The sequence below is a fragment of the Peromyscus eremicus genome, chromosome 4, assembly GCF_949786415.1.
Source record: "Peromyscus eremicus chromosome 4, PerEre_H2_v1, whole genome shotgun sequence".
NCBI lineage: Eukaryota > Metazoa > Chordata > Mammalia > Rodentia > Cricetidae > Peromyscus > Peromyscus eremicus.
The window spans coordinates 29,416,250-29,424,594 of NC_081419.1; positions in this window are offsets into that span (position 1 = coordinate 29,416,250).

Consider the following 8,345-nt stretch of genomic DNA (forward strand, 5'->3'; position numbering starts at 1 on the left):
TAGAGCAATACCTGCATTGTTCAGATATAGCTGTCCTGCACAGGGAACTTGAGCTCATAAAATGAGACCCCCCCTCAGGGACCAAATATGAACAGACAGCAGAAACTCTGATACAAGTCACTGAAGTTGCATCATACAGCCTTAATTCAGAGTTTGGCAGGCTTATCAATTTCTTGCTTATAATTGGGGGTGGAGAGCAGGAAAAAGGAGCGTGTAATAAGCACGTGCCAGGCACTTTGCTAAGCACTTTACATAGTTAGGCCATATAACCCTACAGCAATTCTATAAGGAACAGTGCATATTTATGCTTTACAAATGAAGGTCCTGAGGCTCAAAGATGTTTGATAGATGAAGCCTTTTCCTTCAGATTTAGTGTATGTGGGATGTGACAGGTTTGAACAGAAAGGGGGTGGAATTTCTCCACTAGGAAAACTTACAGGCCTGACTTCATAGGAATTTGCCCATCTTATCCCATAGAGCACATCCTGCTTCTCAGGATGACATTTGCATGTGTCCCCAGTTGATGCTTTTTCTTTGGGGAGTAAAGTTAGGGCTTCCTTATTTATCCCTCTTGTGAAAAGAGGAGACAGTTGAACTTGCATCTAAAGATGCTTTAAGATAATGGGAATTTGATGTTGTACATAGCTACAAGTACCATTTTTGTGCATGGTCACACTCCACTGACATTTTCCAAGTGCTGCATGCAATCTGAACAAGAGACAAGGAACTGATCACATTAGAGCCTCCCTGGCTGGTTCACAGGGATAAGGTTCTCAAGGGGGATAATGGCAGCCACTGTACACATGTGTTGTGCGTATCCCTAATGCCTTTCAAAGTGGCTTTTGTTTAATTCTCTTCAAAGAATGTGATTTGCTCACCACCCCTAGCCTCAAAAAGCCAAGGAGGGGCCATCCATGTAGAAGGTCCAGGACAAGTTAGCCATCTGACTATTCTGTCACTTTAAACTTTCCATTAAACCTCACCATTGGTGATGGCTTAACATGCAAAGAGCCATGATGCATATATTAACCTATGTGCCGCATATTTATTTTTAAACTCCCTTCTACATCCATGTCAATATGGGATTAATGCCTAAATGTAAATACTGTACACTTTGTAAATCAATGAATAAAGATTTTAAGTGTGTTTAAGCTTCTTCCTGCTAGTGTGTATGTCAATCAGTGATTAATACACCAGGTTATATTCAAACCAGGGCCTTAGCACCACAGTGGACTTCTTTCATGGGCTCACTTTCCAGAGATGTCCCGGTCAAGAAATACATACCTGAAAAATACTCTCTCGTGTCAAATGATTCATACAGAGGTAAGTTCTTGGAAAACAAAGGGAAAGACTGTCAGACTTTTCAATCTGCTTTACGGTTTCCTTTGAACATTTCTTAGTTAAATCAAAAACCATGGAGATATCTATACCTGTGTGTGTTTGTGTGTATATGTGTGTGTACATGCTCTTGCATTCTGTGTAGGTGTATGCTCATATGTGACGTGTATGAAGGTGAGAAGGGAACTTTTGGGACTTGGTTCTCTCCTTCCAGTGGAAGTCGGAGGATACATGCCAGGAGTTCTCCCACCCACCACTGGTTCAAATTTGGTTGGCAGGCTTGTGAAGCATGAACTTTTACCCACTGAGCCATCTTGTTAGCTCCCCAGATGTGCTTCAACTCCAGCCTCCATTCTCATGTGTTACTCTTGTTAGCAAAATATTAAAACCATAGCTTCTTCTGTTAGCAAACTTGAATCTTACTTTTTGCAAATTGCAGTCCATGTAATTAACTGAGTGTAAATTTTTTTTGTAGTGCTATTTCAAACTGAAATTTAAAATTCGGAGTCTGAGAAATGACTTCTCTAGAGTCCTCCTTTTGGTTCTAATGGCAATATGACTTTTGTGTATGATGTTATCTTTGAAACACTTTAAAATGCTCCGTGCATTGCTTCCATTGATCAACATGAACACATTTACTGTTTGATAGCTACAGCTTTGCTGTGTCCAAGGAAGGTCACACTAGCAGATTATCTCAAGAGACTCTGATTCCTCTTTGTTCCATGTCACCAGGATGACATGCATGATGCCTCCTCCTTTCTCTGGCAGTTTTACTAGAAAGTTATTGTTCGGGCTGCTGAGTTGAAGGTGGAAGGAACATTAGGAACCATCTGGTCTACCCCCTTTGTTTCCTATTCATGAGAAAAGAACCCCAGAGAACCCAGACCATTTGTCACTGCAGACACTACATGACCGTGTTAAGGATCGAATTCTGCTCAGTGTCCCTTCTGTGATGCTCAGAGTAATTAAACACTGGCAACAGGAAGCAGTTTAGAGGTGCCCCTCTTCTTTACTCTGGCTGTAGGTTAAGAAGTGCTGTGAGTATCATCAAGGCAGGGAATAGAAGCTGGAAAGAGAAAACTTCCTATAAGAAAGCAAGGAAACTGAATAAAAGAGTGTCCACCCTAATTTGAGAAGAGAAACACTCAGAGAAATAATCACTTTTAGACTCATGAACTAAAGAGCAATTTGGGAAAATTGTACAATACAATAGCATTTAGTTGGATATATTTTCTCAGGGGGTTACTGTATATCTAGAATTATGAACTAACCATCCTAAACCTGTGTACTAGAGTTCAGGCCTCCACTGACATCCCCACTTGAAGAGATGCCAGGGATTGTGTTGTCTAATTAGGGAAAGTTCATCCATAAAGAAGGTCTACTGAGTGTGGACATACGGAAAAAGCACCCCAGAGTCAGCCAGGAGACAAACAGAACAGCTAAAAATAAACCATAACCTCAATAAACACATTCATCTCTGTAGAGAATTCAAAATCAATGTAATGTCTGGGTCCTACTCTATCTACAGAGATGCCTGACTGTTGGGACAGTCTGCACCAGAGTCCAAGCACATCTGTCTACTCAGCCGTGTTTTCCGAGTAACAACCTCTCAGCTGACTAGGCTTGGCACCCACCCAACCTCTCTCAGCAGTAAGGCAGGACTGAACAATTTGAAGCCGACATCACATGATGTGAGCAGATGAGTTGCTTGAAGAGAGACCTTACACTTGGGTGCTTTGTGCTGGGACTCTGATGAGAGATGCTGAGTGGACCATTGTGGAGGTGAGCACATTTTGGGCTTCCTCCTGACTCAGCCTGGATTGATTCAGCTTTGCTCTCTGGTGCGTGTCAGCACCAGGCTTAGTCCTAGCTTTGAAGCTTTTTAAATACTTGGAGAATTGGGTACATCCTTAACTTGACCTTGGGCTAATGCTCTGTGAATGTCTTGCCACTGACCTAAATACCAGGTGTCCTGTGTAGAAACATACCCTCCTTGATGTGGGACTGGCCAACACCACCATGAAATTCGAAATTAGACCCTCCACAAATTTTTAAAATCCGGTGATTAAACACACACAACAAGAACAACAAACCTCTTAAGTTTTATTTGGAATGAATTATTTAGTAGACCAGTGTGATGTGTTGAGCCTAGGCTATAGTTGGAGTTGCAAACTACAGCCAGAACTGAGACACCAGCTTCATTTTGGAGGTCTGAAAAGGCACTCCTGGCAAAATAGCAAATTCAAAAGAAAGAGCTCGGCTAAGCACAAGAGAACTTGCAGAATATGTGTTGAAACATCATAGATGTTGTACTGTAGGACAGCTATGAGGTCAGTCTTGGGAAAGATGATAATTAATTGTAGATAAATATAATTTAAGAGTGAAGCTTTCCAAATTCTATGTTGTTTTGGACTATTCTTCACTGAGACTCCTCTATGGTTATGATCAATCATCCCAGATGGTTATTTAGCCCTTCATGCTTAATGGCTAACAGCTGGCCACTAGCATCCATTAGGGCCCGTCATAGTCTGATATATAAAGCTCCCTAGAGCAAGTCACCTAGCTGACTCCTGAGGCACCACAGTGTACCTTGTAGCATCCTTTGTAACTCAAGAAAGTGGGATTCTGAGGGCACTCACCTCAACACTGGTGTACTAATGCAGGTAATAGGACTCTCTTTTTACCAGTCTCCAGGTCTCCTGTTCAGTGGCCATATTGTAGGGTAAAAAGGACCAGTGAAAGAAAACCCTGGCCCTGAGGTCAGAGCCAAAGAAACACACCCTGCTCCTAACCAACTGATTGAAATCCAACCAGTCCCTGAGCACAAAAAAACAACCATTTCCAGAAAACAAAACAAACCAATCCCTGAGCAGGAAATCCAACCAATCTCTGAGCTTGTCCCAAGCTCAGGAATTGAAATCCTACCAATCCCCACCCTGAAAATCTCCACCTTGGAAAGGTCTGCCCTGAAGAATCTGATACAAGCCCTAAACCTGTTCAGTTTGGGGCTGCTTTTTCCCACCCTGGCAGAGGCAGCCACTCTCCTGGATTCCTCCCTCTCAATAAATCTCTTGAGTGAGGTTTGTTATAACAACTTTCTTTCACAAGAGCAGAGCACAGCAGAGATGTAACAACTTTCACCAGAGCAAAGCAGAGCTGTCACGGTTCTTGCAGGAGCAGAGCAGAACTGTAACACTTTGGCTGGGGAAACTTTCCCTTGCTGGAGCCAAGTGTTACACTCAAGGGAAGCAGAGCAGAGCTGTGACAACCTTGCTGGGGAAACCCTTCCCTGATGGAGCAGAGTTGTTACACTTGCTTTAGGGAAACCTTTCCTGGAGCAAGGACTGCTACACTTTGCTGGGGAAGCCATCCCCCACTGGAATAGAGCTGAAGGTAATCCTTGGCTTCTGGCTGCCAGGATACCTTTCCCTTCAGAGCTGTAACTCTTATACATACTCCCTAAGCAAAAGGGGTAGACAAAGACTGCCCCAAACTGGCAGGTTGTTACTGCATTTAGTCTATGGGAAGCTGCTTTTGAGCAGGACTCTGTATGTGTTCTCTTTAAGATTCTTCATCCTTGATAGCCAGGGCACTTTCTTCATGGTACTTACATAAGCAAACAAGGAAGTTGAAAGAACAGGACAAGCCGAGAGAGCAGGCTGCATGAAAGATTATTGATCACAGTGGACAACAGTTCAAGTCCAACTTAGATACAGTTGGGAGAGCATCCTCACGCAATGGTAACTTCAAAAAGGCGCTGACCCTGCTGGGACATAGCTTACAGAGCCTCTGCAGGGAGGGTAAGCCTATGGGTGGAGCCAGGAGTGTCCACAGGATACAAAGACAAAGACCACAAGTTAATGGAAAGTTCACAAAAGGAAGGGTAAGGGCCCATCTAAACTCTCACACATATAAGAGTTAATTCTCAGACACGCCAAAGCAGGAGTGTCTGGCGGTACTTTATTCAAGAGGCTGGAGTGGAAGGAAGAGATGATCCTTTAATCCCACATCTTCATTCTAGAACATGAGATGTGATAAATGGAAACCAAACCACAGAGCACCCATGTCCTTAGGTGCTTTTCAGTGGATTGCAGAGACAGAATCGCCTGTGATTCAGTCAACAGTGATAGCCAAGCTCAAGGTCTAGACTGAGTTGGGTCTAGGGCTACCTTAAATCATCAGAAAGTTTTAAGGCTCCCTTACTCCTGACAATTCTGGTGTGCTGTCATTAGCCAACAAACACCGCCATTGGAGTAAAGAATCATAATTGTAGAAACACCATCAGTGAAGACCACCCTATAAAAATTAGTCACGGATTGCTCCTTTAGTGCCCAAGTTTCTAGTTACTTACATGTCCACTGAAAACGGTGCCTAAAACATAGTAGGTGCATGGAAAGCATTTATCAGTCAATTCACAAAACAATGGAAAAAGAGGGTGCTTTATCTGGGTATCATAGCTGGTCAGTAACAGAATAAGAGTTAAAACCAAGACTGCCCTTCTATTAGTTCTGACCTACTTAGACACATTTTTCCCATATTAAATTTGTATCCCCCACCCCAAATTCTAGTGCCAAATGCTGTGAAGCTAGCATTTCTTTCTGGGTGCAATGTAAATCGTTAAAGCTTTTATGTGAGGCAATTTGGCTGAATGAATAAGGGCTTTGTGAATGGACCTATCCCGACTTAATAAGCCTACTTCTGTCAACTGCCTGAAATATAGAAACACTGCTCTGATCAAATATGTACCTTGCAGCATCATTTGTAACTCAAAAAAACAATCAGGACAGGCTAAGTGGGCAGGAGTGGGGGTAGTTAAGTCAATCACCATACATCCACTTGGTGCCACATCGTAAAATGTAATTGCCCTGAAGAAGTTTTCAGTGCACAGAATGCCATCGTGCTCTGTTCAATGTATCATACTTTTCAAGAAGCAAAGACACAGTAAAAAAAAACACTTAAGGAAAATGAACCAAAGTACTCTCAATTACTTGTTATGATAATAACTTCCTGTTTTCCTTTTTAAAAAGTATTTTTATGTAATGTGTTTATATTGCTCTCATAATAAAAAGCACGGCTATAAGAAACAGTTAAGCCTATACATGTTAGGCTAATGGTTGTGATAACTTGGAATTAAACTTCATCTTTAGTGCAGCTGGTAACCCAGGGTAGGCCTCTGACTCCTGCTTGAACCATGTGCTGTCCTAGCAGCTCACCTTGGGCCCTTGAGCGCCTTAAAAACCCTGATGCCAGATCCACCTGCAGACCATCTCATTATCCTGGTCTTGGATGCAAACATCTGAAGAGCAGAACTTCAGAACCCACTGTAACAGGCTTTCTTTTGGGCCACCAGCCAGCTTCCAAATCATGACTAATTATTAGTTAGTATTGTTTGACCTTACCTTAGGCCTGCCCCAATAGCTCTTATCTTATTTTAACCTGTTTCTCTTCATCCATATTTTGCCTTGGGGCTTTTTAACCTACGATCTTTAAATAGTGCCACAGCTATCACTTTCTGTCCCCCTAATGGTATAATTGTGGGTGAACTTGTTTTTGTATTTTAAAGGTGGCAAGCACCATGCCTCTTTATCCTTTGATATTAGTGGTTCACAATTCTCTTAATTCTGTGACCTTTGAATACAGTTCCTCATGTGTGGTGACTCCAACCATAATGTTATTTTTGTTGCTACTTTATAATGGTAATTTTGCTGCTGTTATGAATTGTAATGTAAATAGTTTTGGAGATAGAGAGGTTTGTCAAAGAGGTCACGACCCATAGGTTGAGAATCACTTCTTGATATGGCATGTATATAGTTTGACTGTGTCCTCAAAAGTTCCTATTTAATAAACTTCATTCCCATGGAGTGGTTGTGAGGTTGATATAAGCTTTAAAGGGGGCAGTGGAGGATAATAAGTCACTCAGGGGATGTCTCTCTTGGGACGAATGTATGCAGTTCTTGTGGGAACACAGTAGATTCCCAAGAGCAAGCTCAGCCCTTGAAATCCTTATGGTAGCTGGGTCCACTCCTGTGGCTTATCACCTAGGACTCTGCTGGCTCACACGTGGGTCCTCTATGGGCTTCTTTAGGCCTTTATGGGCTGTTCCTCCTCTTCTTTTTAGGACATCAGATGTTCCACGATACAGACATGAGTAGAAGACCAGTGGCATTCCTGTCCACAGATCACATGTGACCTGGGCTTCAGGAAAGCCATGGCTACCTGTGTCTTTGAGCCAGCTGTCAGCAGTCTGCAAGCCTCCTTCCCCCAGAAGCTGAGAAAGCTGTGGCCAGAGACTTCCTACAGATGCAGGACTTTAAAAGTGACAGCTCTGGCTGGCTGGGAGTCCAGGGAGGTTTTCAGACCTGGACCTGCCACAGACTCCCTTTAGGGCTTAGGGAAGAAAGTGGTGTCTCTGGGCCCAACAACCCCACCGACTCCCGGGCAGCCCATCGGAGCTGCTTTGTCTGCCGTTCTGCACTTGGGCGTTCAGGGGCAGGGTTCATGTTGCCCTGTGATAAGGGAGGGCAGACAGGGGATTTCTGTCTCAGCTTGTCTGCTCAGCTCCAGGCTGCATGTTTCCCCAAAGGAAGAAATGCATTTCGTGCCTTTCTGCTTCACACTCTGCCACCCGTGTTGGTTGACTGTGAGGTTGTTGGACTAAGAAGAAAGGGGGGTGTAACACTCCCACTGACTGTTAGATTTCTCTCCCCTCCTCCTTGTGACTCTTCCATCTCTGAAGTTTTGGTATCATGGCTAAAATGGCTCAAAAGACTCATTCAATAAGAAGATAGCTAGACTCAAATTCCATCAATAGAATGTAGTTGCGGGGATAAATATTTGCTATTTGGAGCAGGTTAACACAAAGTGCATTGTGGGTAGGACTAGTGGCACAGGCCTGTGATCCCAGCTACTCAGGAACTTGAACCAGGAGGATCCCAAGTTCAGCGCCTGCCTGGTTACTTTAGCAAGACTTTGTCTCAAAATAGAAAGTGGAAAAATAACTCAAAAGA